The sequence below is a fragment of the Acomys minous genome, assembly GCF_964271855.1.
Source record: "Acomys minous genome assembly, chromosome: 10".
Lineage (NCBI taxonomy): Eukaryota > Metazoa > Chordata > Mammalia > Rodentia > Muridae > Acomys > Acomys minous.
Window position 1 is genome coordinate 102,178,276 of NC_140491.1, and position 27,773 is coordinate 102,206,048.

The 27,773-nt window shown below is 36.4% G+C and overlaps 1 protein-coding gene across 2 annotated transcripts in view; it reads left to right on the forward strand.

The window, feature by feature from the left end:
- The first annotated feature begins 22,439 nt into the window (after positions 1-22,439).
- XIRP2 (xin actin binding repeat containing 2) overlaps positions 22,440-27,773 on the forward strand; it is an 83,867-nt gene continuing 78,533 nt past the window's right edge. For both annotated transcript variants that reach the window (XM_084798899.1, XM_084798900.1), the window contains exon 1: positions 22,440-22,600. The gene's annotated coding sequence lies outside the window, so the exon portion shown is untranslated. The remainder of the gene's footprint in view (positions 22,601-27,773) is intronic.

Here is a 27,773-nt window from a genome sequence, read left to right on the forward strand (position 1 = left end):
CAGGCCCCCTCCTCTACCATCTGACCCCTCATCAGGACTGCCTGCATTCTCTTCCTCTGTGGCTCTGCAAGGCTGCCCCACCAGGCGGAAGTGATCAAATAGAGGGCACTAGAGTCCATTTCAGAGAAGGATACTGCTCCCCTTACTAGGGAACCCACATGTAGACTGAGCTGCCCACAGGCTACATCTGAACAGGGGGGGTCTATGCTCTCTCCATGCATTGTCCTTGGTTGGTGCATCAGTCTCTGCAGGCCCATCTGGGTCCAGATTTGCTGGCTTTGTTGGTCTCCTCCTGGAGCTCCTGTCCCCTTCTAACTCTCCTTCAAAAGACTCCCAGTGCTCTGCCCAAAGTTTGGCTGTGAGTCTTAGCATCTCCTTCGTTGCGCTGTTGGGTGGAGTCTTTCAGAGGGCGTCTATGTTAGGCACTTGTGCTGTTAACTATCTTCCACTGCTTCTGTTAGCTATTTATTTTCAATATTTGGTGATCATGTTAGTCCATAGAGTGATCTATCTCTCCTGGATATTCACTTTGAAATAGCTATCTTTCGAATAGGAAAATAGTGAAACCTTTGGTCAATTGTGTTTTCTGTATTTGCATAAATAAAACAAAAAGTTGTATTTTATTTTTATTTAGTGGGGAGGGCTCTTGTCAGCCCTAATCTAAAATCCTAGCTTTTTGTAAATAGGCACAAGTAGAAAAAAAAAAAAGGTGGAAAGGGGGATTGACTAAAATGTCAGTTCAAAACCTCCATTACAGAAGGGGAGGTGTTTATTTCATGAACACTTGCTAATAGAGGTATAGAATGTTTGAGAAATAGTAAAAAATAAAATAAAATAAAATAAACCAACACAAATTTTACGGGAATAAATAGAGAAAGAATAAGGCATGGAATTGCCTAAAGGCAAATTCTAATTTTTTTCTAGTGTTGAAAAATTAAATATACAAATGTTAAAAATAAGAGTTCTAGTGTTCTAATGACTAAGGGAAACACATTGGGACACAGGACGATGCAGCTGTGGAATGAAATCCTTCATTAATCCACTCGACAATGCCATTTTCCAGAAGCTTCCAGACATGGAGAAAGACAGTTCTGACACAAACATGTGTCAAGCGGAAGAGTTGATGGTGAAAACCATTGACTCTGAATGCTAAAAGTAAGAAGGGTCAAAATATGTATTCCATTGTGTAAATGTACCACAGTTTCCTTATCAGTTCTTCAGTTGAGGGGCAAGTAGCTTGTTTCCATGTTCTAGCTACTATGGATAAAGCTGTTATGAACATGGTTGAGCAAATGTCCTTGTTGTATGGTGGAGCATCTTTTGGGTTTATGCCCAGGAGTGGTATAGCTGAGTCTTGAGGTAAAGCTATTCCAAGTTTTCTGAGTAAGCGCTGGATTGATATCCAAAGTGGCTGTACAAGTTGGCACTCCCACCAGCAAGAGGAGTGTTCCCCTTTCTCCACATCCTTGCCAGCATGTGCTGACACTTGAGTTTTTGATCTCAGCCATTCTGATAGGTGTAAGATGGAATCTCAGCATAGTTTGATTTGAATCTCCTTGATAACTAAGGACACTAAGCATTTAAGTGTTTCCCAGCCATTATATATTACTCTGTTGAGAATTCTCTGCACATTGGAATACTACTCAGCTAATAAAAAACAAGGAAATCATGAGATTTTCAGACAAGTGGATTGAACTAGAAAAGATTATCCAGAGTGAGGTAATCAAGACTTAGAAAGAGATGCAAAGTATATACTTACTTATAAGTGGATATTAGCCCAACATAGATGTCCTATGAGAGACTCCACTCAGGGAGGGGGGTCGGGACAGATGTTGAGCCTTGTAGCTGGACTCTGATCAGAGTGCTGAGAGTTGTATGGAGGAGTCAGGAGGGATGGAAGGACCTGGAGGGATCAGGAACCCCACAGAGAGACCATTGAGGCCTGCTGATCTGGATGCGGGGGGTGTGGCAGGGGGGGTGTGGCAAGGGTGGGCGGGGGCTACACAAATTGATGCAACAACCAAGGACAGTGCATAGCGGGAACCTCGACCTCCTCTTCAGCTATAGCCAATAAACAGTTCACTCTCCATGGTTGGGGGTTAGTGGAGACTGCCTCTCGCAAGACCGCTCACATGGGTGATTTGATCATTTAACTTTGTCAGGGAGGCCCAGTGTGCACACAGAGGAAGGGGATGCAGGCTGTCCTGATGAGACCTGATTGGCTCTCGTCAGAAGGTGGGGGAGGAGGAGCCCACTCTCAGAGGTCTAGGGGAGGGGAATAGGGAGGAAGTGGGAGGAAGGTTGGGAACAGGAAGACAAGAATGAGGGGATAACAATCAGGTTGCAATGTGAATGGATCACAATAAATTTAAAAAGGACAAAAAGATCAAATATGTGCAGATTTTAATTTAAGAAATTACACTGGCAAAAATACACAAGAAATTCTAAATGGATAAGATGATTTAAAATCTGTGATTGCAGAGTGTTTCTCAAGTTGGCCGTACTCCAAACATATTTCTACAAATTTTTGATGAGAGATTAAATAATGTCCACACAGCTCCTTTTGATTTCCCCTGCATGCTCCTCTAAGCATGACTTCCCGTTTTATTATTGGTTTAATCTGCATGCTACTGCTATAGTAAAGAATAACTAAGTGTAAAGGCTTTCCTGAGCTTTGTGAATTAATGGGCTGAAGGGAATCTTGAGGATCTCAAGGGTTCAAGTGAGAACTAAAATTTCAAATGATAGCATGAAATGCAGAAATCATAGGATCAGCCTAAACTTCCTTAGGTTATTATATTATTCTTTGGAAAAAAAAGAAAGGTACTAAAATTAATTTTGTTTAGTTAACATATTGAAGTTTATAAATTAACAAATAAATGATTTAATTAAAATAGTTTTTAAACCACTAGAGTAGAACAAGTAACTTTGAATAAGTCAAAGGAGAGACAGAAAAGAGAAACCAAGTCTACATAGTAGTGGAGGTCCTTATAACATCAAAAACAGATGAAAATTTTAAACTGATCACATTCCTTACAAATATGAGTGTAAGGCTTTTTTTTAAAACAGTATGATTGTCAAATTGTATTAAAAAAAAAAACCAGACACTCTCAAAAATTAGAATGTACCACAAAGGTAGAAAGACTTAAGCAAATATCAATTAACAGCAAACAGCTCTCTAATCATATTTAAGACCTATTCAACAAGAGGAAACACAAGGTACTATTAACCTAGCCAACCATCCAGAGATAGAGAACATGCAACTGTTAACTTTTGAAACTAGCAATTTCTCTACCTACATAATATTTGTTCTTATGCCCACAGATTAGTGTAGTTTTTTTTTTACCCCTCATAAAGAAAACTTCTCTTTGTGCTGCTATTAATTTAATAAGTATGGCCCTAGAATGTTTATTATTATTAGGCTTATAATTATTACAGTGGTATTATTTAACCCCACTTTCACAATCAATAAAGGCATAGACATCAAATAGATTTTAGAATAGCCTCATTTCACCTGAGGAATGGCAGATAATACCTTCTAAACTACCTTCCATTGTCTTTCAGCCCTCACCCACGGTCGGCTGATTGAAACATATCTATGTGGGCTACTTCCCTTCCATAGTTACATAACATTTTTTTGGCCACTTTCCTCCATCTTCTACAACTGGGCCATGTCTCCCCCAACGCTAACCCATCCTAGCTCTCTGCCTTCCTTCTGATACCTGCCCTGCTTCTTCCTCGGCTACCTGTACACTTCTCCCTCCTCCATCTGTCTGCTTCTTTCTCCCGAGATCCTTCTCTTCCCCAAATCCCAGAACCTTCGCCACCCCAACCTTCCTTCAGCCCTGCCCAGGTGTCTGCTTTTTATTGGTTAAGTAGGAATAAATTCTCAGACAAGGTTTACACAGCACGTACATGAGAATACGCTTGCCTTGACAGCAACTAGATCTTGGGAGCCAGTAACTGGCATCAAAAATACATATCACCAGACCAACTCCCAACTTCTTTGAGACACATAAAGACCTCTGCAGAAAATGACCACCAATCAAAATGCAGAGTTGTGGAGCCTAGTACCAATAGATACATCTATAGCATAACTCCTGAGCTTAAGGGTTAAGGATCATTGTGTGGAAAAGAGGAGAAAATTTGTAAGATCAGGGTGTTTGCTATGAAATTGTGTCTCCCAGAAATGTCAGAAGCTGCACCCATAAAGTGGTCCCAAAATAGTTGATACACATGACCTGAACAAGGAAAACACAAAAAGATTTATTAATGCAGATTAAAGGAAAGCTCCAAGACCCACAAACACAGACAAAAACAAAACAAAACAAACAACAACAACAACAATAACAAAAACAAAAAACTATAGGTAGCCAAAAAATTCTGAAAGCTAATAAAATACTCTTCCCTGTGGAAGAGCACACCAATTGTTCCTTCAATACCAAAGAGGTAGCCCTGAAAAAAATATATATGACATTTAACAGCATAATAAAGGTTGTATTTACATGCTTAGAAACACACACACACACACACACACACACACACACACACACAAATTGAAGAATTAAAATGCACTGGCTATGAAGTTGAAGAAAGCAAGGGGAGATTGCAAGCATGGGAATGTTTGACAGGAGGAAAGGCAAGGAGGAGATGATGCAATTATATCATCATGTCCAAAAATAAAAAATAAGTACTGATTTAAAAAATTAGCAAAATTGCTATGGCTATTGTAGTCTCAGGAAACAAATTTCTAAAAGAACCACACTGTAGTTTTCAACTTGTTTTCTATCACAAATTACACAAAACCAATTATATTTGACATAATTACCAAAATTGTTTACCAAAATAATTGAAATATTTTAGATATATTTTAAAATAAATATTTATTTAGGCAATGCAAGCAAGTATAGAAAATCCTCAAGAAACATAGAAAACCCTATAGCTACGGAAACTGGCTATAATCTGATTCTGACTTCCAACTTGAGGTTGTGACAGAAACCTCTGGGAACCTGTCGTGTTCACTTCCACTTCTCAAGATGTGATGTAATAGGTATTAAATAAAATCCAAACTTTGCAATCCTCTTAAGTCTAAGATGGCAGTCTGCTGGCCTCAGCCTGTTTAAGAGCCTTTATTCAGGGTTATAGAGAAATTCTCATGTATTTTGATTAAATTATCTCATACACAGCATATAGTAATTAAATATGATAGAAAATCTTTACTATAAAATATAGTTTCAAACGTTTAAAAGTGTCTCCTTCGTAGACCTTACATGGGCTGTACTTTCAGAAATTATCCAGACATTAAGTACCAAAAAGGTTGATTAATGCTTGTTTGACTAATTCTTTGGAAAGTAAAGGATTTCTTCTGAGAAAGATTTGCATATAAAATGAAAGTAGCAGGACAAGAAGCATAAAATCTGTCCATTTCTCTGGTTTTCTTTCTGAATAGGTAGAACTTGTATTTCAGAGCTGAATGCATGGAATTGTTTTAGGATACTAGGCCCTGTGTTTACACTGATTGAGCACGTGCATCTGTAACCAGTTACAAAGCTAAAAAGTACAATAAATTCTAAGTGAATCAGAGGTAGTCTAACATATGCTTATGTCAAACATTTGGCTGGAATAAACAGAAATAATTTTATTTCTGAGTAATTCTTAAGGAAAGGACTAGTGGCTCCCAACTAAACCCCATTTAGATTTGAGGTCTTGGAGAGATACCAAAACTTCCCATCCATTCTTGAAATTATAGTAAATCCATTAAAATGATGAAAACATCAATTCTCTCTGGAGGAATAAAACTAAGGCCTCATATACATTCCTGGGATTAGTAACTGGAACTTAACGGTAGCAAAATAACTTCTCTTTGAGTGTGTACAAAACTTATTTCACATGGTGTTAAAGTTAAATATAAAAACTCAAACTGCTGAAAATAATGTTGTGCTTCATAGAGCATTTATAAGGAATTCTAGAAAAAGAAACTCCAAAGTGACAATGTAAGAATAAATTTTAATAAATCCATTTAAACTTCTGTTCCATACTCAATATATTAACTATTAAAAGACTAGAAAAATAAGAATAAGTTCCCAATACTTATGAACATCAACATTTCAATATGTTGTTATCAAGAAAAGAATCAAATATAAAACTAGGAAATGAGTAAGAACCAAATCAAAATTAAAATGGGTAAAAATCATATGAAAATATGAACATCGATATTAATATTTAAAACAATAAATATTACCATAATATTCAGATGCAAACTTTCTCATTTGAGGAGCAAAAACAAAGGAATGTTCAACAATGGGTGGTTTTGGAATGTATAAACAAATGTATTTGTACTAGTACAAAAATAGTATAATCTCTTGAGAGATGTTAGCTTAATTGATACTCAAAGGACCATTCTGTTGCACATCAGCTTTCATCTATTTAGCTAAAAGAAGAGCTGCATGTGACAATGGTTATTAATGATGTGGTTTATACGTTACACAATTGTTTTTAGGAAGACAGATTAATACAGATGTATGTCCATCATATTAGGGTGTGTCTCTCCAAACTGGCTTATCCCTTCTCATGAAATATTCCATATAACAAAAAGGAATGATAATTCTCAGATGGCATAACAAAGAAAAACTTTGAGATGCATTAGGTTAGTGTATTCTTTTAATGTTGTATAGAAAGAATTAATTTTAACAGTATTACTTAGGTGATTATTTGTGTTTGCTTGTCCCATTGTATTTCTCCTGGATTTTCTACATGCCATCAAGTCAAACTATAAAGCACATGCATTTTCATTAATTCTTGGGGTTTTCATTTTCTTACAAGGTCTCTTGTGCCAAAAAAATTTTTTTAATTAAATCAAGTTGAGTACTCTTATCTTATTAGCCTCTTTTTAAATTAAAAATAGATTCCTTTCTCATACAATATATCTTGATTATAGTTTCCCTTCCATCTACTCCTCCCAGTTCCTCCCCACCTCCCCTCCTTTCAGGATCCATTTTAGAGAACCGTCTATTTCTCATTAGAAAAGAATAGGCTTATAAAGTGATAACAACCAACCAAACAAAATAAAATACAATAGAATGAAGCAAAAACTTTCATACTGAAGATGGACATGGCAGCCTGACAGAAGAAAAAAAATGTCCTAAGCCCAGACAAGAGTCATAGACCCCCTCATTCTTACAGTCAGGGGTCCCATTGTCTCTTTTCTTAAAGATCCACAGCAATGACATCTTACTCATGCTTTGGTTTTTCATGACAGTAAGATTAATATATCTTCCATACTCATCTCCATGTGGTCTTGATGAGCAAACACAGAAGCCAAAGCTAATGAGCAAAAGTGATTTAGCTCTAGATAGTAGATGTCTAATACAGTTAGCAAAAGGTGCACGGTGAGCGAATATACCGCTACATTTAATATCCCCAAAATAGCCATTAAGGCCTTAAAATACAAGTTTTTTTAAATACTTTAAATTTTTTATTATAATGTAATTACATCATTTCACTCTTTTCTTTCCTCACTTCAAACCCTCCTACACACCACTCTCATACTTTCAAATGTATGGCCTCTATTCCTTTAATAGTTCACACACACATACACACGCGCACGCGCGCACACACACACACACACACACACACATATATACAGAATCTTCTTGATCTATACAATGTTACTTACGTATATGTTTTCAGGGCATACCATTTGGTATTGGATAATTTCTCCACCCTCAGGATTTCTTAGTTGCCTGTAGTTCTTTCTCTAGGGGAGAGTGCCTGGGAGTTTCTCCTTCCATATTATTGTGTTCATTAGTGTCGTCCTTTGTCACGTAATAGTTAGGCAGCCATGTTAATGAGACTTTATGGATACAACTTTTGACATTGCTAGGAGACACAATCTCACACAAAACTTCCTGTTCCTATAGATTTTTACAGATTTTTCTACTCTCTCTTCCACAGTGATCATTGAGCCTTAGATGCAGGGGCTGTGTTGTTGGTGTATTAGCTGATTGGTACGCTGCTTAGGAGTGCAGAAAAAGCTGTTGCTCTAGCCTAGTCAGAGTAACAGAAAATGGTGTCAGTGCCCTTTTTAGCACTTTTCCAAGTATAACCTAGGTTCCTTACATCACCTGTACTTTCTGTGTGCATGCATTTAATCATCTGACATGTTTATGCATCATATATCCTTAAATAGCATTATGTTATCTAAATTGAGTGTAAGTTCAAAAGTCATTGAGTGATCAAATGGAGTAATTTTCCAAAAGGGGAAATAGAAAGACCATCAAACATACTTATATTTGTAATTACAAGGAATTTTTTAATAGATGGACTTTATTTTGCACTGAAGTAATAGGCAAAAATTGATAATATTTTTGTTTGTTCTTTGAAATGATCATATTTATATATTCTTCTAAGTATCACAAATTATGTAACCTAAAAATGTTACCAGTAATATTGGTGATTAGGCTGTAATAGATTCTTAGACAGTAGTAAGGTTAGTATTCTCTCTTAGGTATTTTGTTAAAGAGTATTTGACACACCCAGTGCCTACCACAAACCCATGTGTGTGATATAGATAGCTTTCTGGTTTTAGAAATAGTTGGCAGGCTATAGATTATGCATTTCAGAACTAAATGCAAGTGCTGTCTGAAAAGCATTGTTTTAATGGCATTCCATACTTTTATGACCTCTTGACAGAATAACTTGAAAATGACTAGGACTTGGTAAGTATGAGGAATTAGTCTGTCAGTGTAGAACTACAATTGAAACCAAGTGTGAATGTGGTTTTGGTTAGTTAATAAAAATGTATGAGGACATAGATACTTCTAAACTAAAGGCTTAGTAGTCGTGAACATGACTGTTTTTCATCTCCTTCCTCCAAACACCCTGGCTTATTTTGGGCTCCTACTGCCTTCTCTTTTCTTTTTATTCTATGTGGAAATACCCATATTTAGTATTTTCTCCATTTCCAATAGGAACCACTCAACCATTACATGGAACCATTTAGTGTATTGTTTTATTGACAACAACAAAGTGCATTTGGTTCACTAAAAGCACAGAAGCAAGCATTGTCAATAAGATTCTCAACAACATCTGCCATTCACACCTTGTTCTTGAAAATGTAAAATGGTCAAGGACTGAGAGTCTTGCTTATACAGTGTTGATCTACTCCTTACATCCTTTCAACTTTCAGAAATTAGTTCATGTGATCAGTTGATAGTTTATTTGTTTTTTTAGTTTGCTGCTCTATTTATCCCATAATCTATAAAATACATATATGTTTTACCTGTATTTTAGCATGACCCATCATTCTTTCTAAGAGTTAATTTTAATGCTGGTATGTTTACTGGGGTTTTCTCCCATCTCAAGGTCAATATGGAATTTATACTAATATTCTTAATCTTCAATAAACAGAGTGAAGAAGTCTATGCACACATCATAACATAATTCCATTTGCATAATATTTTGGAACCTAGATTTTCCCCCTCAAATCATCAAATAGATAAACACTACAAAGAAAAGGGAGACACTAAAATAAAATCTTTGATAATTAATTTTGCCCTTCCTTCCTCCTACAAAAAGTAGTTACACAAAACCATTACTTTAATGTACATTAAGGGAAATGATGAAGTTTGTCAGGATAATTGATAATCATTATTATCAATACTGTAATAGATAAATATATATTACCTATGTATTTATATGAGTATGCAATCCAATGTTCTGATGGAAGAAGAAAAACTGTAGTTTCACCTTAACCACAGTAACACAGTTCAGTTTGATAGCTGCTTGAAAATTTGGTAAAGATTGTCTAGCAGACATTATTCAGAATGGACAAATATATAGTAACTATTCCTCTACAATGAAAATAAAATACAAAAATATGAAGTTATCACAAAATTGAAATGCTGTAACACGCTGCTCTGCTTATGGTATATTGTGAACAGTGTTTGCCTCTAGAATTTACAGATTGCTTTTGAAGATAACAAAAGAATAATTAATATTTGTTACTTCCTTTGTTACAATATGTAAATATCTTTATAAAATACAGCTGAAACACCTTAGTGAAAAAACACACTGAAGTCCTGCTGTCTGAAACTGCATGATTTCTCCATATTTTCTTTTATTTCTCATTTATAACTTTCACAATATGAAGCATTTCCCAAACATTTTTGTTATTCGCATCTTATTCTTTGATTTAGGCAATATTATTCCAAGAATGTAAATGAAAATAACTGAAACTTAGAAAATTTAAGACCAGGACAAGCAGAGATAATTCCAAGTGTGAAATATTATATCATAAAAATAGTCATTTATATATCATTGCACTTAGCTTTTAACAGGAAATTTGAAACTAAAGGCCAAGAAACTTACAGTTACTTGAAAAAGCAAGAGTGCTATTTAAATCAATAATAGTAGTATTTTGGGGAACCGGGGCTTGCCTCTAAATGAATAAGGGGCCTGGGAATAGCACGCACAGGAAGAAGTCACTGCTTCTAAGGGTAATATGGCTTTCTTTCTGTTGCTGTGATAAAATGTGTGCACATAAGGAATTTGAGGGGGGGAGATTATGTTCACAGTCCCAGGTTTTAGTCCATCCTCCTGGATAGTAACAGCTACAGGAGCCCAAGGGAGCTGTTCACACTGCACCCACAGACAGGAAGCAGAGAGTGATGAATGCGTAGTTTCCAGTGTCCTCTCACTCTCTCTGTTTTATACAGACCAGGATCACATGCCAGCAAACAGCGTCTTCCACAATTAAAATGGGTCTTTTCACATCAATTAACATAACCAAGATTTTTCCCCCTACAGATGATACTATTCTCCCTCAAACTGACATTGGCCATCCCATGAAACATGTAACACATTGGAAAAAGCATCTATAAGATGACTCTTTCATCCAGTGCTGATGTACCAGGCTGGATTGGAAAGGGCTCAGTGAGACCTGCTGTGTAAGAAAGTCTTCCACTGGGAGTCGGCCCTTGGAGTCATCCTAGGAAGGCATCTCCCAGGATGCAGAGGAAGTGCCATAGATAGCTGCCAGATGTTAGTTACCAACTCACACTGCACGGACCTTCAGGAGAGATGTCACAAAAACCAAGAGCCATTTCTTTCTAGTGTCCTCCAGGGCCCTTCCCTATCTCCACAAAGCTTATCATGTTGCCTTCTCTCAAAGGAAGAATGTTCTGAAATCACAGACAGAGCCACAAAGGGAGGCTTGGGAGCAGAGAGTGGGTAGAGTGACAGTCAGTACATTAGTACATTAAGAACACTAAAAGGCCTGTATCTGGTTGCCAAACAATAGAATAAGAATGCAATTTTATTGCATATCAGATAAAATCATCTAAAAATAATTTTATGTATTTATTTTGAAAGATAGATAATGCAAAGCTTAATGATTTTCTCCATTACTACAAAGAATAAAGCTGGTATTCTGATAATTGAAAGAGCTGAATTTGGCTTAAGCCTGTCTGGATCAAGTTTTTGACTGTTAAACTTTGGATAAATATGTTGGTCAATATACTCAACGTTCTTGTCTCTCTGTTAATTTATTATACAAACATAAAAGGCAAGACCAAATCATGTACTACCACTTATATATTTCTCATGCATTTTAGATTAAATGATAATTTCAATAAGCCCAGAATGTTATTGGCACATGCATAATACTCACTTCTATAGTATTTCTTATTATCGTGTTATTAAATTACTTTTTTTATTAAAATATCTTAAGTAGATAGAATAGAGAACTCAAAATCTACAAGGCTTTTGGAAAGGAATGTTAGCTGCTCACAAATCAGCAAAGGTCAAACAGCGCTCAGGGTACATGTGAAGTGTATGCAGCGTAGAGCAAGGATGACAGATGAGAACCCAGAGAGGTGATGATTAATAAATCATTCCATAAACAAGCAAGGCCCTTCTTACTCATGTCAAAAATGCAACAGAGAAATGAGACATAAATAATAAAGTCCACAGAAAGTTCATTGACACTATACAATGTACACCATCTTATCTAGTGACAAATAGTCATCTATTTCCTATTTGAAAAATAAGTATTAATCCTCTTTCTTATGTCTCTCTGCTTTCTTAACCCCACCAGAATCATCCTCTAGTAAGATTTGGTGACAAGGCCTTCCACAGATTCCAATCCCCACAGATGCTCAATTCCTTTGTACAAAACAGAAGTGTGTTTACATGTAACCTATGGGTACCATTCTATCTTCTTAATTGTCTTTAAGCCTTACTTATTTTCATGTTATGTGTATAGGTGTTAGACCTGTACTTATGTATGTGCGTTCCCCCACATGTCAAAAGAGGCAGTTAAAGCTTCTGAAACTGTAGACACAGACAGTTATGAAGGCCAATGTGGGTGCTGGGAACCAACCTGATTCTCTTTCCGCAAGAGCTGTAAAAGCTCTTAACTGCTGAGCTCTCTCCCAAGCGCTAGGCCTTATATGATTTAATACATTTCTTGTAATAACTCCTAAAATGTGTTATCTAAATCGTTGCTGTACTGTATTTCTTAAAAAGACAGTAGTGAAAACGCAACTCCTCTCAAAATATTTCTGATATGCAGATCAAGTCTTTGGATACAGGGCAACTGCATGTCACTTTCTATTGAAAAAAATGGAGAACTGTTTAAACAGTCATCATCACCGATTCATCTTCCAGAGAAAAACACAATTCTATTCCCTCCTAGATATGTTTTCCTGCATTTATGTTTATGCTACTGCTTATATGCTATAAAGCCTGTGCTGTTAAAAACTGGTACTGGCCCCAATTTGATCACTTCCCCTTAGTGGGGAAGACCTGCAGCACACAGAGGAAGCAGGCTATCTGTGTGAGACCTGATAGGCTGTGGTCATATGTTGGGGGAGGAGGTCTTCTTCTGTCAGAGGTCTAGGGGAGGGGAACAGGGTGAAAGGGAAGGAGGATGGGAAGGGGAAGAGACAAGTGAGGGGATTACAATATGGTTGTAATCTGAATAAATTGTAATACTATAGAAAAACTGGGGTAGAAGCTGTTTGTTGGTGATATTTGTTAGTGTTTGCAATGCAAACATGAGGACCCAAGGTCAGTCCTCAAAGTCTATGCAAAGCCAATGGGAAAAAAACCCATGATGGCCAGATGTGTAAACACAGAGGAGGAAAAGTGGAAACAAGGAGATCCCTAGTGGTCAATAATTAGACATTTTAATCTAAATAGTGACCCTAAGGTCCCACTGAGTGAAAAATCAAGGGGAAATTGCATACAAGGTTGACTTCTGCACTCTACACACTAATGCACACACATATCTATACGTACAGTTACACACACACACACACACACACACACACACACACACACACACACACACACGGTCCTGTTTATGACCCAGGTAAGCTGTACATTGGGGAAGGGAGAGGGGAGAGCAAGGGAGTGTCTCTTACATGAACCCTGGTGCCTGCAATTTGATCACTGTCCCTTATGGGAGAGGTCTTGTGGGACCTGATAGGCTGTGCTCAGGGGGAGAAGGACCCTACCTGTCAGAGGTCTAGGTGATGGTAGTAGAGTGAAGAGGGAAGGAGGGTGGGAACAGGAAGACAGGAGTGAGGGGATAACAGTGGGGATGCAATGTGAATAAAGTATAATAAAATAAAATTTTTAAAAATTTAAGAAAATTGGTCCTATGCAATTCAACCATTTCATATTATACTTTTTACTGCACTGGTACTTCTATCCACTTTTTCTTAACCCAAAATAATCCCAAAATTTTTATTTAAATTGGATTTTGACCCTTAAGTATTTAAATTATTTGTGAAATAAAAGAACTGAAGATCAAATAATGTCCACAGAAAATTATAAGTCTGTTTAGTATAGAAACTCAAATTCTATTTATATACTACCAACCAGTACCTAGATTAGATCCACCTTCATTGTTTGACTCTGACTGATATACCTCCATTGCCATCTCCTCTGTTTAGAGTGCTACTTGTTTAATAGGAACAATAGCATGGACACAAAAATGCTGTGAGAATATTTCTATATAATTTTGTTCTAGTTAAGATTAAAATTGATCCCCTTAAATGTTTCTTTCATTTACGATGCCTCCCTTCCTTCATAAGGAAACATCTCAATAAACCACGGCCCACAACATCACCTTAGCACTGTTTTGGTGGTTTTTTTTTAAAGATTTATTTATTGTATGTGAGTGCTTTATCTGCAGAAGAGGGCATCAGATAACATTATAGATGGTTGTGAGCCACCATGTAGTTGCTAGGAATTGAACTCAGGACCTCTGGAAGAGCAGGAGGTGCCCTTAACCACTGAGCCATCTCTCCAGCCCCTTAGCACTGTTTTTAACTCTTAGATTATATGATATTTCTTCATTGATCTAATTATTTGTTCATTTTACACGCCAATCGCATCCGACTTCCTCTTCTCCTCACAGTTCCACCTGCTCATCCATCCACTTTTTGTTGAGATATAATGCGAACAGAATCCTCCACAGAGCTCCCTAAGCATCAGCACCTCTTTTAGCCGCTCTTCACCACTGCAACAATACATGGGAAAAGCAAGGGAGAGGAGGACGATTCTTTTTAACTGACATTCCTAGATGTTGCAGGAAACTGAAATTTGGTTCTATTATTTCTTAGTGATTGCATAGCCAGGTAAACCATGGGGATATGTGCAAGGACCCTTCTCATAGGAGACAGGAGAGGCTAGGGATAAACAGATCCTAATAAGTCATGCACCCAGTGACCTACTGCTTTCAGCTAAGACGAGTCACCTAAAAGCACATTCAGGTATGAATTCATCATAAAAGTTCATTTGGCCATGATTAGCACCTCGATGGCCCCCTAAGCTACTGAGGAAGCCTGTAGCTTACAACAAATTCCATGAGTGTTGACTTCTGTCTCAACCAGGTTCACTGCCTCAGAATGTTCTTTAGTACACACTCCAGATCAATTAAACCCAAGCCAGAAGTAACAACAATTTGGTTTTAACCATTTCTATCAGGTTTTCTTCTTCTAGAACTTCACAAACTTCAGTTGTTGAGGTCTCCTTTCATTCTACACTATCTTACAAGTTATCTAATGTAAAGTTTGTTTAGGTCAGCCCATCCGTCTTTTCTAAATACTGTAATATTATTATTTGTGAATAACCAAAATTGATATTTCTTTATATTTTTTTATTGATGATCAGGCAGTTTCTTGTCTGGAATCATTAATAACCAAACTGTTACAAACTCTCTTGCATCGATCTGAGATGCATGGATTTTCATGTCTTGTAGTGATTAATAGTTAGGGAACCAGGAAATTCTTTTCCCTCATACCCGGGCCACTTGCACTCTTATCAGCAATGGGAGAGGTATTTATTTCTATTACGTCTTCCACATCATCTTCAACCACTGCTACTGGTATTTAGCCATCCTCGTAGGGATGAGTAATATTTTATCTTAGACTTAATTAGCATTCATTGCCCTGATGGTTAGTGATGTTAAATACTTTCCATAGGTTGGGAAGTAGGTTTAATTTGATTTTTTGGTTTTGTTTTTATATGTTTGATTGCTCGTTTTACAATTTTTGTGTAGTTTCTGAAGTATATATTTAAGTACCTTCCCATTTTTAGTAGGATGCTTCCCTTTTTCTATCTTACAAGGTTTTGTTGATTTGTTTTTCTTTTCTCCTTTTTTCAAGAGATAGTATGTGTTGGTATCTTGATAAACCTTCAAGATTTTCACTTCAAAATTTTTTCAGAGTCATTCCATTTTTTTGAGGTTTAAATATTTATTTTTGGGCTAGTTCTCTCTTCCTCAGAAAGAGTTACATTTCCTTGATAGTTTCTCTGTCTTTCATGCAGAAGATTATCTAGGTCATCTTTTTTTTCTTTGACTTTGCTCCCTCAGTATAAAATTTAAGATTTTTCCCACAATTCATTGAGTGAAATTAACCTTTACATTTATTCTCTACTATCTCAAATAGCTTGCAACATTCTCACTGGACTTTATATTTTTTTCTATTGTATTTTACTTTTTTCATGTTTTCTATTCTTCTTATTCTTTTTATAGAAACATCTAATATAGTTTCTAAGAAGCAATTCCCCTGAATCTTTTTAAAAGGATGCTTATAAATATTATCAAGTATTTATTGGTGTTTAAATTTTTAAGCTAAGTTTACCTATCTCATAAAAACTAAAACTATATTAATATAATTTTATTTTTATGCATGCTTAAATTGCAGTATATATTTTTAAATCACAAACAACTTTACCTCCTCTTGAAACACTACTTATGATGAAACTTTTAATGTTTCTTTTCTGTGGTTTTCAAAGTCAGTGACTGTCAGCTATAGCCAATCCACTGTGTCGTTTCACACATGTCTGGTTAGTGTTGGTGCACTCTGCCACCCACACTTGCCATGATAGGTGCCACCCACACTTGCCATGATAGGCGCACACCCGTAAGCTCCTTACATTCTCTAGCCATTCTAATTCTAGCTTTTATGAGATCAATTCATTTATATTTTCCAGTTACTTCAGAATAAGCTAATTTTAAGAGCTATCCTATTGACTTCCCTCATCAAACAGATGAGTAATATCTGAATTTAATTATTTTAAATTTATTCTCTAAAATTTCTTTACATGTGGCCCTTCTCTCAGATAAGGTGAGCCAATTTGTCGTATTCTGCTGTCACTACATACATCCTACAACTTCAATATACATACTTCCCTCAATATTCTCAGTTACACCAACATTTTTTAATATTCTAGCAGGAAAAATTTTTGCTAAAAGGACTTGCAATATCTACCCCATATTTTACACTCCTGCTTCAGGCTGAAAGACTTGGTGAGTGTGTTTCCATTGCAAAATACATAGCAAGAACTATTGTAGAGTTGTATCATGCACACGCTGAAGTCATTTCCTGGGATACTAGCAACCAAGCACTAAATTTCGGTCTGTGGGAAGTGGATGTCAATGAGAAAGTTGTGATATAGGTATATTAACCATGTAGCTTGAAATGGCCGAGAAGCTATATTGCACACATTTGGTGAAATACTACCTAGTTTTAGTATAGCAACATGGGGGTGGGCCAAAACTTTTTCTATAATTTGGGAAAACTTTGTTTTCCTCTGACTCCAAAGTGAAACTGGTATTTACTGCTCTTAATGATAACCACACTGGAAATTCTATACACAACTTCAATATAACTCATTTAATATGTCTGTCTTTGAATTGGTTAGATACATTAACGATAGCCTTGATGGCACCAAAATGTATCAGCATAGCATCAAGGAATGAAAATTCATCACTCTACTTGAATTAATATGACCAAGAGTATCCCCAATGTTTAATCCTCCACTTCTCTCCCAAAGACTTCCACCTGTTGGTAGTTTGTGGTTTCTGATTGTCCATAGTATTTCTGTTTTGTGAATATGATCTGTCTCCTTTTCTGGTTATAAGTGGCTTTCTCATATCTATCTGTCCCTAATACTATTGCTAATGCTGTCTCTAACAAACAGCTGTGCTCTGTACTCATGGACCAGTAGAGAAACCATCTCAATAGGGAAGGAATGAATATATGCTACAAAATAGTTCATGGAGTATTTTGCTTTTGTTTTTGGTTTTACAAAGGATACCAAAGAACTAAATAGTGTTAACATACCCTTTCAAGTTATATCTATATGCTGTTGTTAACATTTGTGGCAGATACTTGTTGTATAAAATTGTTTTTAACTCATTTGCTTTTTTAGTAAATGACTACCATAACACACACACACACACACACACACACACACACACACACACACACACTGCTCTCTGGACCAGAGTACTGAAGAGTATGTAAAGACTAAGGCTACATATTAGCTTACGTTGTAAAGGGTGATTATGAGAAATCCAAGGAAAATAAAAGGAAAAGGAAAAGATTGTTATATTGTTCTCTTTAAGGCAGGTTAAACAGACATGCTGAGTACTCAGCAGGATATCCGTCAATACTGAAGTGATCTCAAGGCATATTATGAACTAGAATGTGTGATCCAGAAAAAGTCCAATTATCTTCTAATGTAAGAGTTATTTTCATATAATTGTATTGCCACACCTCTTTATGTGCCCCCATCTCTGTCTTTGTCTCTGTCTGAAGCAATCCATAATATTATATAGGACTTTTTTTTCTATTTTCTTTGGCTGCTAATAAAAACACATGCAGTATGTGTGTTCCTTGTGATTTTTAACTAAGAACATTGTCATCATATTATTTCTTTTCAAATTGATCAAATTGAAATATTCTCTAGAGTTCTTTCATCCTTTCTTTCTTTCTTAGAAGATGGATATATAATCCAATTTAAAGGGTAGAGATGATCTACAATGAAATGTTCAGTAAGAAAACTATTTTTTTCATATTGAGAGATAGATCATCTAAAAATCCCTCAGTGTGTGCCTACAGTGTGAGTCAAGAGGGTCTACATTTGGCTTATTAGTCAAATGTTTACAGATGTCTTTGTCCCAGACAGTCCCAGCTTACGCTGTGTGTTGGCACAGTTATTAATAGTGCTTATTTCATTCTCTGAAGTTCCCTGGTTTGTACTGTCAAGTAGATCATCACTCCACATAGATTATGAGATATGATTTAAATGAGTCATATATGCATCATGATCTTATCATGCTTCCTTAATATAATGACATACTTTTAATGTAATTAAACTTGAATAGATAAAAGTTGTCATTAACCAAAATTCAGACACAATTCATTTTACTAAGACTTTGTTCCTGTTCAAAAAAATAACTGAATTGGTCAACATGTCACCTATGATGTTCAAAGCAGATTGTTATGTTATAAGTGGTATGCAAGTATTTCAAATATGATGACCAATAAATTATTTATTTTATTTTAAAACTATTAGATGGGCCCCCTTCTGTCAAGAGATTTCAGATATTGTAACTGAAATCTAGTTGGCCCAACTGTAAAACAGGCCCTTCCTGTATCTAGAAGGCTCCAGTAAGCTTGCCCTAATTGCCTTCACAGAGAGCCTGGCTATTGCAAGCATGCTCTAAGCCTTTATATCATCATCTATTAATGCAAGAAATATTCTATGTGTTACAAAGCATATTACCATGACACATAATAATGTTTGGAAATTTTAAGTTGCAATCAGGATAAAAAAAAAATCCCTCTAAAAATGTGAACCTAAGAAGTCAGCAGAATTAAGACCATTGACCCTTACAATTGATTTATTATTTACTTTCATCTTTGAAAAAGTTATTTAACTTTTCTAATCTTCTGTTTTATAATAAATAATAAAAGTGTCAATTTGTTCTCTTCTTTTGAGAACAAGAGAAAATTCATGTAAATAGCACAATCAAATCTATGACATAATCCTCTTATATAATCTAGATGTTATTTTTTAGGGAAATTACAGAAATAAGAACATACATTACTTTTCTTGTAAAGTGCTAATAGACTATCTTTAGAATGGTTCTAGGGTCATAACAAAAGGGAACAGAATTATTAATTTTCCACCTACTTCTCCATGCACAGACTTTCTCTTCATCAATGTCCTTGAGCAGAGTAGAACATTTCTTATGAATTTGATGAATCCACAATGACACACTTTTATCACACAAGTCTATGCAATAATATTGATATTGTGCATTCAATGGGATTGACAAGTGAATGATAACTCACATTCCCAACTACAGCATCATTGTGAAAGAGCCTCTACTTCAGCTTAGTCACCCACTCTTCCTTAGCCCTTAAAAACCTTTTATTTGTCCATAGGCAAAAATGTTCCCCATGATGTCATAAAATTGAATCCATATAGTATACAGATTTGTCTCACTGGATTTAATATTTATTTTTTTTCTCAATGTCTTTTCTTTAGTACTAAGTGGTATTCTAATTTCTAACTGTACAAAATTCTATTGATCAATGAAGGACAGATCTGTTTATAACAAATTTTGGTAAACATGTCTTACAATGCTATCTACGCCCATGTGCAGGCTTTTGAGTAGATGTGAAATTTTAGCTTCATGCTGGGCTCTACTATGAACATGTTGGTCCTATAAGCACCACTAATCATCTCCCACAATAGCTCTTCCTTTTTCACTGTTACCAGCAGTGGCTTGGGCACCCAGTCTCCTGAATCTTTGTTGTTTTCTGGTTGTATCGCTGGGTATATCACTCTTCTTAAAAGTTAGGCAGTCAAATTTCACTGTTGTTACTTGCATCTTCTAGATGGTGAATGGTGTTAGGTGTCTTTCACATGCTCATAGGCCAGCTATGACCACCTCAAGTGATATATGTATTAAAGATGTTGGCTCATTTTTAAATTTTCATTAAATTATTTTAACCAATGCACATAAATATGAAGCTTCTATGTATTAATGGATACCATGTGATATTTCAATATTTACATACATTGTACAGTATTTAAGTAGAGCTAAAAATACCTATCTTAATCAATTTTTCATATGTTATATAAGTACTTAAACCAAAACATTTTCTCTGAAAAGCCAAAAGTAGAAATCTTGAGATGTGAGGAATCAAATTTAAAAACTAGTCACTAAAATAAAAAGGAATGTGTTTGAGTAAGCACCATGATGGATCCAGACATGAGATATTTGAACAATTTAACCTATTTCAAAAGAGTATTATTAGTAACCAAGTAAAAGAATTTAAAAATTTTTAAAAATAGTTGATCTCATTTACCTTTTAGGATCAGTTTCATAACTATTATAATTTTATATATGCTGTCTTTTTCTTAGAGAACATTGTGCAATAACATGATTTTCTGAGGAAGTATATTGGAGTATTGATATTATACATTTAATAATTATTTTATTGTATCATTTAATCGTGGCAACAACCATACAAAGACTCTTAAATTTGCTCCAATTTTTTCAAGGTTGTAAATATTAAAATGAGTAAGAACATGGAATATGTCCAGGTAACAGAGCCCAGTTTGTGTAAAATTGTGCTAAGACCCTGGAGGGGACATGATTAATGTTCAGTAGATCTTTCTAAGTGATAAAAAACATTCTCAGTGCAGAACCACATGTCACATATGGTGGCAGAGTACTTGAAATGTAGTTAGTACAAGTGAGGAACTGAATTTTAAAAGCACATTAATTATTAATCATTGGAATTTCCAATGGCCTCATGACAACACATACGAGTCAGTAAACCTTGAAGTAGACTGCACTGGAAAACCTTTTGGCAAATTCAGGACCATTTAACAAACTTTTTCTTGGGATTAATAAGATGCAATATCACTCATTGTACTGCCTTAATTTCAAAACTAGCATTTATTTTAACTGCATAAGTGCTCCTCTTCCATTGACAGTGTATGATTAGAAGCTTACTTGTATTTGGATGAAATAAACCCAGTATAAGTAAGATGCTTTTTCAAGTTGCAGGAGAATTTCCTTCACTTGGGATTGTTGTGAGGCCAGAGAACACCACTCTATGCTAGGGAAGTTATAGGAGAGATGAAAGGGTGATGAGCTGGCTACCTGATATTTGTGTAGATTGGTGCTGCCACTATGGAGCTAAAGGATAGCACTAGCTAACTTCTATTTTTCTCTAGTCTGGGCTATTAGGGTATGCCAAGAAAGTAGGACACTGGCAATGGGTATTTAATAGAATTTACTCAGAAGAACCTGAGATGACCCCTTTTCCTGCCTGTTCTTTCTTGTGCCAAATAATTAAAGGCTAATACTAATGCGTGTAGATTTTTTAGTCTTTCTACAAAGCCTCTTATCCCTTTCTTCCTTTCCTTCTGACATAAATAAATAAATAAATAATACTCCCTTTACTTATAAATACTTCATATGCTTTTGCTTTATGAGTGAAGACTTGAAAAGCAATTAGGGTTTTACATATCAAGAGTATTTAAGTTATAAGTCTAAAAATGCTATGTTGATCCCATGATTATCCTCATATAATTCCAGTCTCCTGAGGCCAAGATACAGGAATGCCAGTTTCCCTGCCAGTCCATTACACACACACACACACACACACACACACACACACCCTACTTCCCATACAAACAAAAATAAAACAAAAATCAGTTTTGCCTCCAAATATCCCTAGCTATCACAATCCTAACAGATTAAATAATATTTATTTCTACATACTTTACTTTCAAATAAGTAAAAGTATATTTTAATGCAAGCAATTCAAAGCTTTAATAACACCTCTTCTTTCATAATTTATTTCTTAGGATACATTGGGAAGTTCAGACTTTGCTGTGGTAGTGGCTGCAGAAAGAAGTTTGATTGACTGCACATGTGTGAGAGCCATGCATACATCGCCCAGGACAGTTCTAAGCAACTTGCTGTCAGAGGCGCACTTCTGAAAAGAGCAGTTGACTCAGGCCCCACCTATACAGAGCTCAGTTCCTAAAAATAGGTGCTAAGTAGCATCCTTTGGACACAGGGCTAAAATAAATTCAGCAGCCGCATCTACTTGCTTCATAGACTCTTCAGTGGAGCTGGTCTCCACACTGCTGGTTGTTTTCAGGGGACTGGGAAATGTGCTGTGTGTGAAACAGGGAGGAAACCTACTACGGGAAGATATAGAGGTCTAGAAAGCACTTCTACGGAGTTAGGGTCCATTCTGGTGCAAAGGTATGTAATGTAGTACTGTGTGTGTACCAAGGCGATAGAATGTTCTGCTATCACTGAAGGGCAGTGAAGACTAAAAGTCAACTGTCTTCGTCATAAAGAAACATGATGGGGTGGGACTTGTTCTTGGAATTGTGCTTAGCTCTGTTGGATATGAAATTTAGCACCTCATATGTCAGGCTCTTTGCAATAACCTATTTTCATGTTTAATATTAAAGAATGATGATCTTAATAACCAATCATGACTTAAGAGTAATTCTATAATTTACAGCCAGAACGGAAACTGAAAAATGGTTTGTCTCTTCTGAACACAAAGCTTAAAAAAAAAATACCCATTAAGAAATATAAATGATGGTTCATAAAATTTGATGAGGAACGGGAGTCTGAAATACTTTCAAGTGTTTCAGCACGCTCAAAGAAAGGAAGGAAAGGTATTCCTTCTCTGCCATAGTTTGATTTTGTAGCTCTTGCTCTGGCTGTGGGCTTATGTCCTCTGGGAGTCTTACTGGAGTTAAGGATTAAAGAATCAGGTTCTTACATGTTTTTCAGAATTAAGGAAAGCACTGCTGGTTGGATCTGCCAGGCCTAATTATAGTAACTACAATCTCAAAGAGGATACTGAGATAGCGCTTTGAAGGTAGCATGCCCTATATGCACTTTCAAATGGATTTTTTTTTCTGTCTTCAATTGCCTGTGAACACCTTAATTTGGTCCTGTTGTGCTGTGTTTAGATGTTAAGAGACTGAAGTGATTTGGGAGTGACATTCTAAGAGAGTCTCCTAAGACACGGTGGAAAAGCAAGGACACTTTAAGATTGCATAATGCAGGGTTTAAATTTAGCCAGCTGGTGCTGAACTGAAAGATATTTTATTTTTACCAGAGCTCTATTTGGTCACTGACAAGCTGTAGGTTGTTTGCAACATTTTAAAATTGTGCGTTAAATTGCCAAAAGGCAAGTAAAATATTTACCGCAACTGTATTCAGAGTTATGTTTTTTTTTTTTTTTTTAATGAAAGAGCACTTGTTGAGACTTTTAGACAGTATTAAAGGGAGTGGAAATGTTGGGGCAGAAATTAGGAACTCAGCATTGTGTGTTCAAACATCTCTCGGCTTCTTTGCTTGATCTGTGAATATTTTCCCTTCTTGCTATCAACATATCAGCTAAGAATTAGATCCGTATTTAAATATCACTCAGTGTTTCAGCCTGCAAGGTGGCAAATTGCCAACAGCTTGCCTGAAGAATAAAGTCGGATGTTTAAATGAGATGGGATTTCTTTCATTTGGGTATCTTTTGGTTGCAACTTCCCTCAAGCTCCTGAAAAATGAAAGTAGACATTCTTTAATGATCATGAGAGGCATTGTTTCAGGAAATGTTCCTGCCAAAATGTCAGCACAAGCCTGCTGTCTCCTGTGATTACAGGAAACAGGAATGCTGCCTTTATCCAGGACTGCTTTTGGAAAGAAAGCCCACTAAGTTCATAGGTAATTTCCTGTTATTTACAAAAGTGTTCTCCTTGATGTTTAATCATTCCAGAATTCCGGCTCTTACTCTGGATTTGTTACATTAGAAAAACTTAAAATATTCCGTGTAGCAGACTTGTTTTTACTACTTGAAAACTGTTAGACTTAATGAAATAATTTCAAGTCTGAAGTTGATGTTCTCTCCCCTATCTGCTCAATCTCTCTGTGTCTCTGTCTTTCTTCTCTGCCTCTGTCTCTGTCTCTTTGTCTCTGTCTCTGTCTCTGTCTGTCTGTCTGTCTGTCTGTCTGTCTGTCTGTCTCTCTCTCTCTCTCTCTCTCTCTCTCTCACAGACACAGACACACAGACTCCTCTCTCTCTCTCTCTCTCTCTCTCTCTCTCTCTCTCTCTCTCTCTCTCTCTCTCACACACACACACACACACACACACACAGAGAGAGAGAGAGAGAGAGAGAGAGACAGACAGACAGACAGACAGACAGACTCATCACTCTCTCTCTCTCTCTCTCATACACACACACACACATAAAAACACATACAGATAGACACACAAACAGACTCATCACTCTCTCTCTCTCTCTCTCTGTCTCTCTCTCTCTCTCATACACACACACACACACACACACACACACACACACACAGACTCATCACTCTCTCTCTTTCACACACACACACACACACACACACACACACACACACACATAGACTCATCACTCTCTTTCTCACACACACACACATAGACTCATCACTCTCTTTCACACACACACACACACACACACACACACACACTCGCAGACTCATCACTCTCTCTCACACACACACACAGACTCATATCTCTCTCTCTCTCTCTCTCTCTCTCTCTCTCTCTCTCTCAGACTCATCAGTTTATGTATTAACAGAAACCATTGATAAGAGCTATTTGATAGCAAGTGTCATATAATTTACGAGGCAGAGTTGACCATAAGTACAGGCAATATAGTCCCGAGGTGTTTTTTATTAACAATCTGTGTAAGATAGGATTTAATATAATTACCATGTCCTCTTTTATTTGCATACCACCCAGTCTTTTGAAAATATTCAATTTACCCTTTGGAATTCAAATAAGGCATAATTTGCCTTTTCACTTTTCTAAAAAACATATTGGTTTTTTTCCTTTTTTTTTCTTTTTTTTTTTATTTTTATTTTTTTTTATTTATTTTTTTAAATACATTTTTATTAATTTATACATATTACATCTCAGTTGTTAGCCCATCCCATGTATCCTCCCACTCCTCCCTTCCTCCCACTTCCCCCCTACTCCCCTCCCCTCCCCTAAGTCTGTGTCTGAGGGGGACCTCCTCCCCCTGAATATGCTCATACGGTATCAAGTCTCTCCTTGGTGACCTATTATCTTTCCTCTGAGTGCCACCAGGTATCTCCGTCCAAGGGACATGTTCAAATATGGGGCACCAGAGTTTGTGTGAAAGTTAGATTATCTAACTTTTTAAAGTTATCTAACTTTCATATTGGTTTTTTTCAGCTGATGCTTTCGTCCTTTGTAGAATAGTGACAAACGTTACCCTTTTCAGATCCAGGGCACTTTCCTGGTATACTACTGATCTATCCCCCTAACCTCCACACAGACACATGGTCTCTATATGTTTGCATTTGGTGTGTTGTTCTTTCCTGACGCTATCTATAAGACAATTATATCCTTTCCAGTAACAAGCAACTCTCCTGTTTCCTAACTCCACTGGGCATCCCACTGACTCGACACAATTCAGACACTGCTGTTTCACCTTAGCAAGGTCCCCAGAAGATATGTACTGGATCACACAAGATTACACTGCCTCGCGTAGCAGCTGGATCCTACAGCCTAGCCTTCTGAGGTTGCTACAGATCCTCTTTGAGTCTGATAACTCATGAAGTGGCTGACAGCACTCTGCTTACCACCACTGTTATATTGTAAAGGGTACAATTATACTAATGTAACATGGAAGAGCTGCCCATGGCAAGGCATTGGAGGAAAAGAGGAATCGGAGTCCCTTACCAAAGCCACTCCTTTGGGAGTAACCAGGTTTATTTAAATGATAATAGTGTCAGTCAGAAAGGGACCAAGTCCTGGGACACATTCCACAGCTGTCAGCAGCAAAGCCAGACAGAAATTTCAGAATGTCTGTGGAAGCTGGAGCAAAGAAAGATTTTAAAGCAAAATCTTGGGAACAGAGAATTATGCCTTGCTTCTACTCAGCCTACACTGGTGTTTGGTGTTGTATTAAGTTTTGACATAGGCAAGGCTACAAAGAGAAGGAATGGGGTTCTTGGGGGTTACTCTTAAAGCATGCGATTTGTAATCAAACTTTTAATTTATTATTTTATTATTATTTAACATAAATATTAAATGTATTATGTATTAAATATACCTATATATTAAGTATATATGTATGGGCGTGTGGAATATATCTTATTGGTATATTTCAAAGTTGTTAACTGAAAACTGTCCTTATCTTTACTGTTTCACATCCTCCATGTGTGCAATTAAACTTAGAGCTTTCCCAATTTTTGTCCTATCACTAATCTAGAAACTCATCCTGTCTTTCACTTGGGATTTCTATGGTAGAACTTAGCCTGCAGCCTCTCTCCTCTATGCAGAGGTGGGGGCGGGGTCAGAATGTACTAATTTTTTTACTCCTTGACCAAGCTCTTGTCCTCCTGAAGCTAGGTAGCATATCTCCCACTCTGATTCCCAGGCCATCCCATAAACACCACCAACAACAACGTTACTCCTAAAGGTTTTAATGGCAAGAACCAAAATAAAAGAACAGATATTTGCTCCAGAATATATGATATATGTCTACAATAGGCCCTTCTCCTTTGAAATGCCTCCTGTAAACTGTAGATTAAAAAAAAAAATGTCCTCATTGGAATCCATCTCTTGAAAATTTTACTCCCAAAAGTGTTTTTCAATTTGTATCCACAAAAGCATAAAAGGCAAAAATAATTAGGACATTAAGGAAGCAAAGGTTTTATCTTCTTAAAATCAGGAGATATAATACTTAATGTTAGTTTTGATAAATGAAATAGCAGCGAGTTCACATTTAATGACATATAAGACTTTGAGAGCCTTAATGATGGCATGAAAATAGTTTAGGACAGCGGTTCCCAACCCTCCTAATGCTGCTACCTTTTCATACATGCTGTGGTAACCCACAGCCATAACATTATTTTTACTGTTACTTCACAACTCCAATTTTGTTACTATTACTAATTGTAATGCTAATATTTTTGGAGACAGGATTTTGTCAAAAGGGTCATGACCCACATATTGCAAACCACTGGTCTAGGGGAGCACAATAAATAACCCAAATTCCCACTACTGTAGCCGTACCAATTAAGATAATGAAAACTGATTCTATTGACATGCAGCGAACCTCATGGCTGCTTAGTTCAATCTCTTAAAATACTAAATTACAGAAACAGAGACCCTGGAATGAGTCACAAAGTCTCAAGACAAGACTCAAGAAACCCACTTCCTTGAGCTCAGCTTAGTGCCAGCATTCTTTCTTAGAGTCTTTGCAGCACAGTGGCCGTGCTCTACACAGCCCCACCTTATGAGGGGCATCTGGGTGCATATCTTGATAAACCCTTTGTTATTGTTGTTGTTGTTATTGTGTGTACATATGTACAGAAGCAGAATTTTGTTATTTTTTGTATTGCT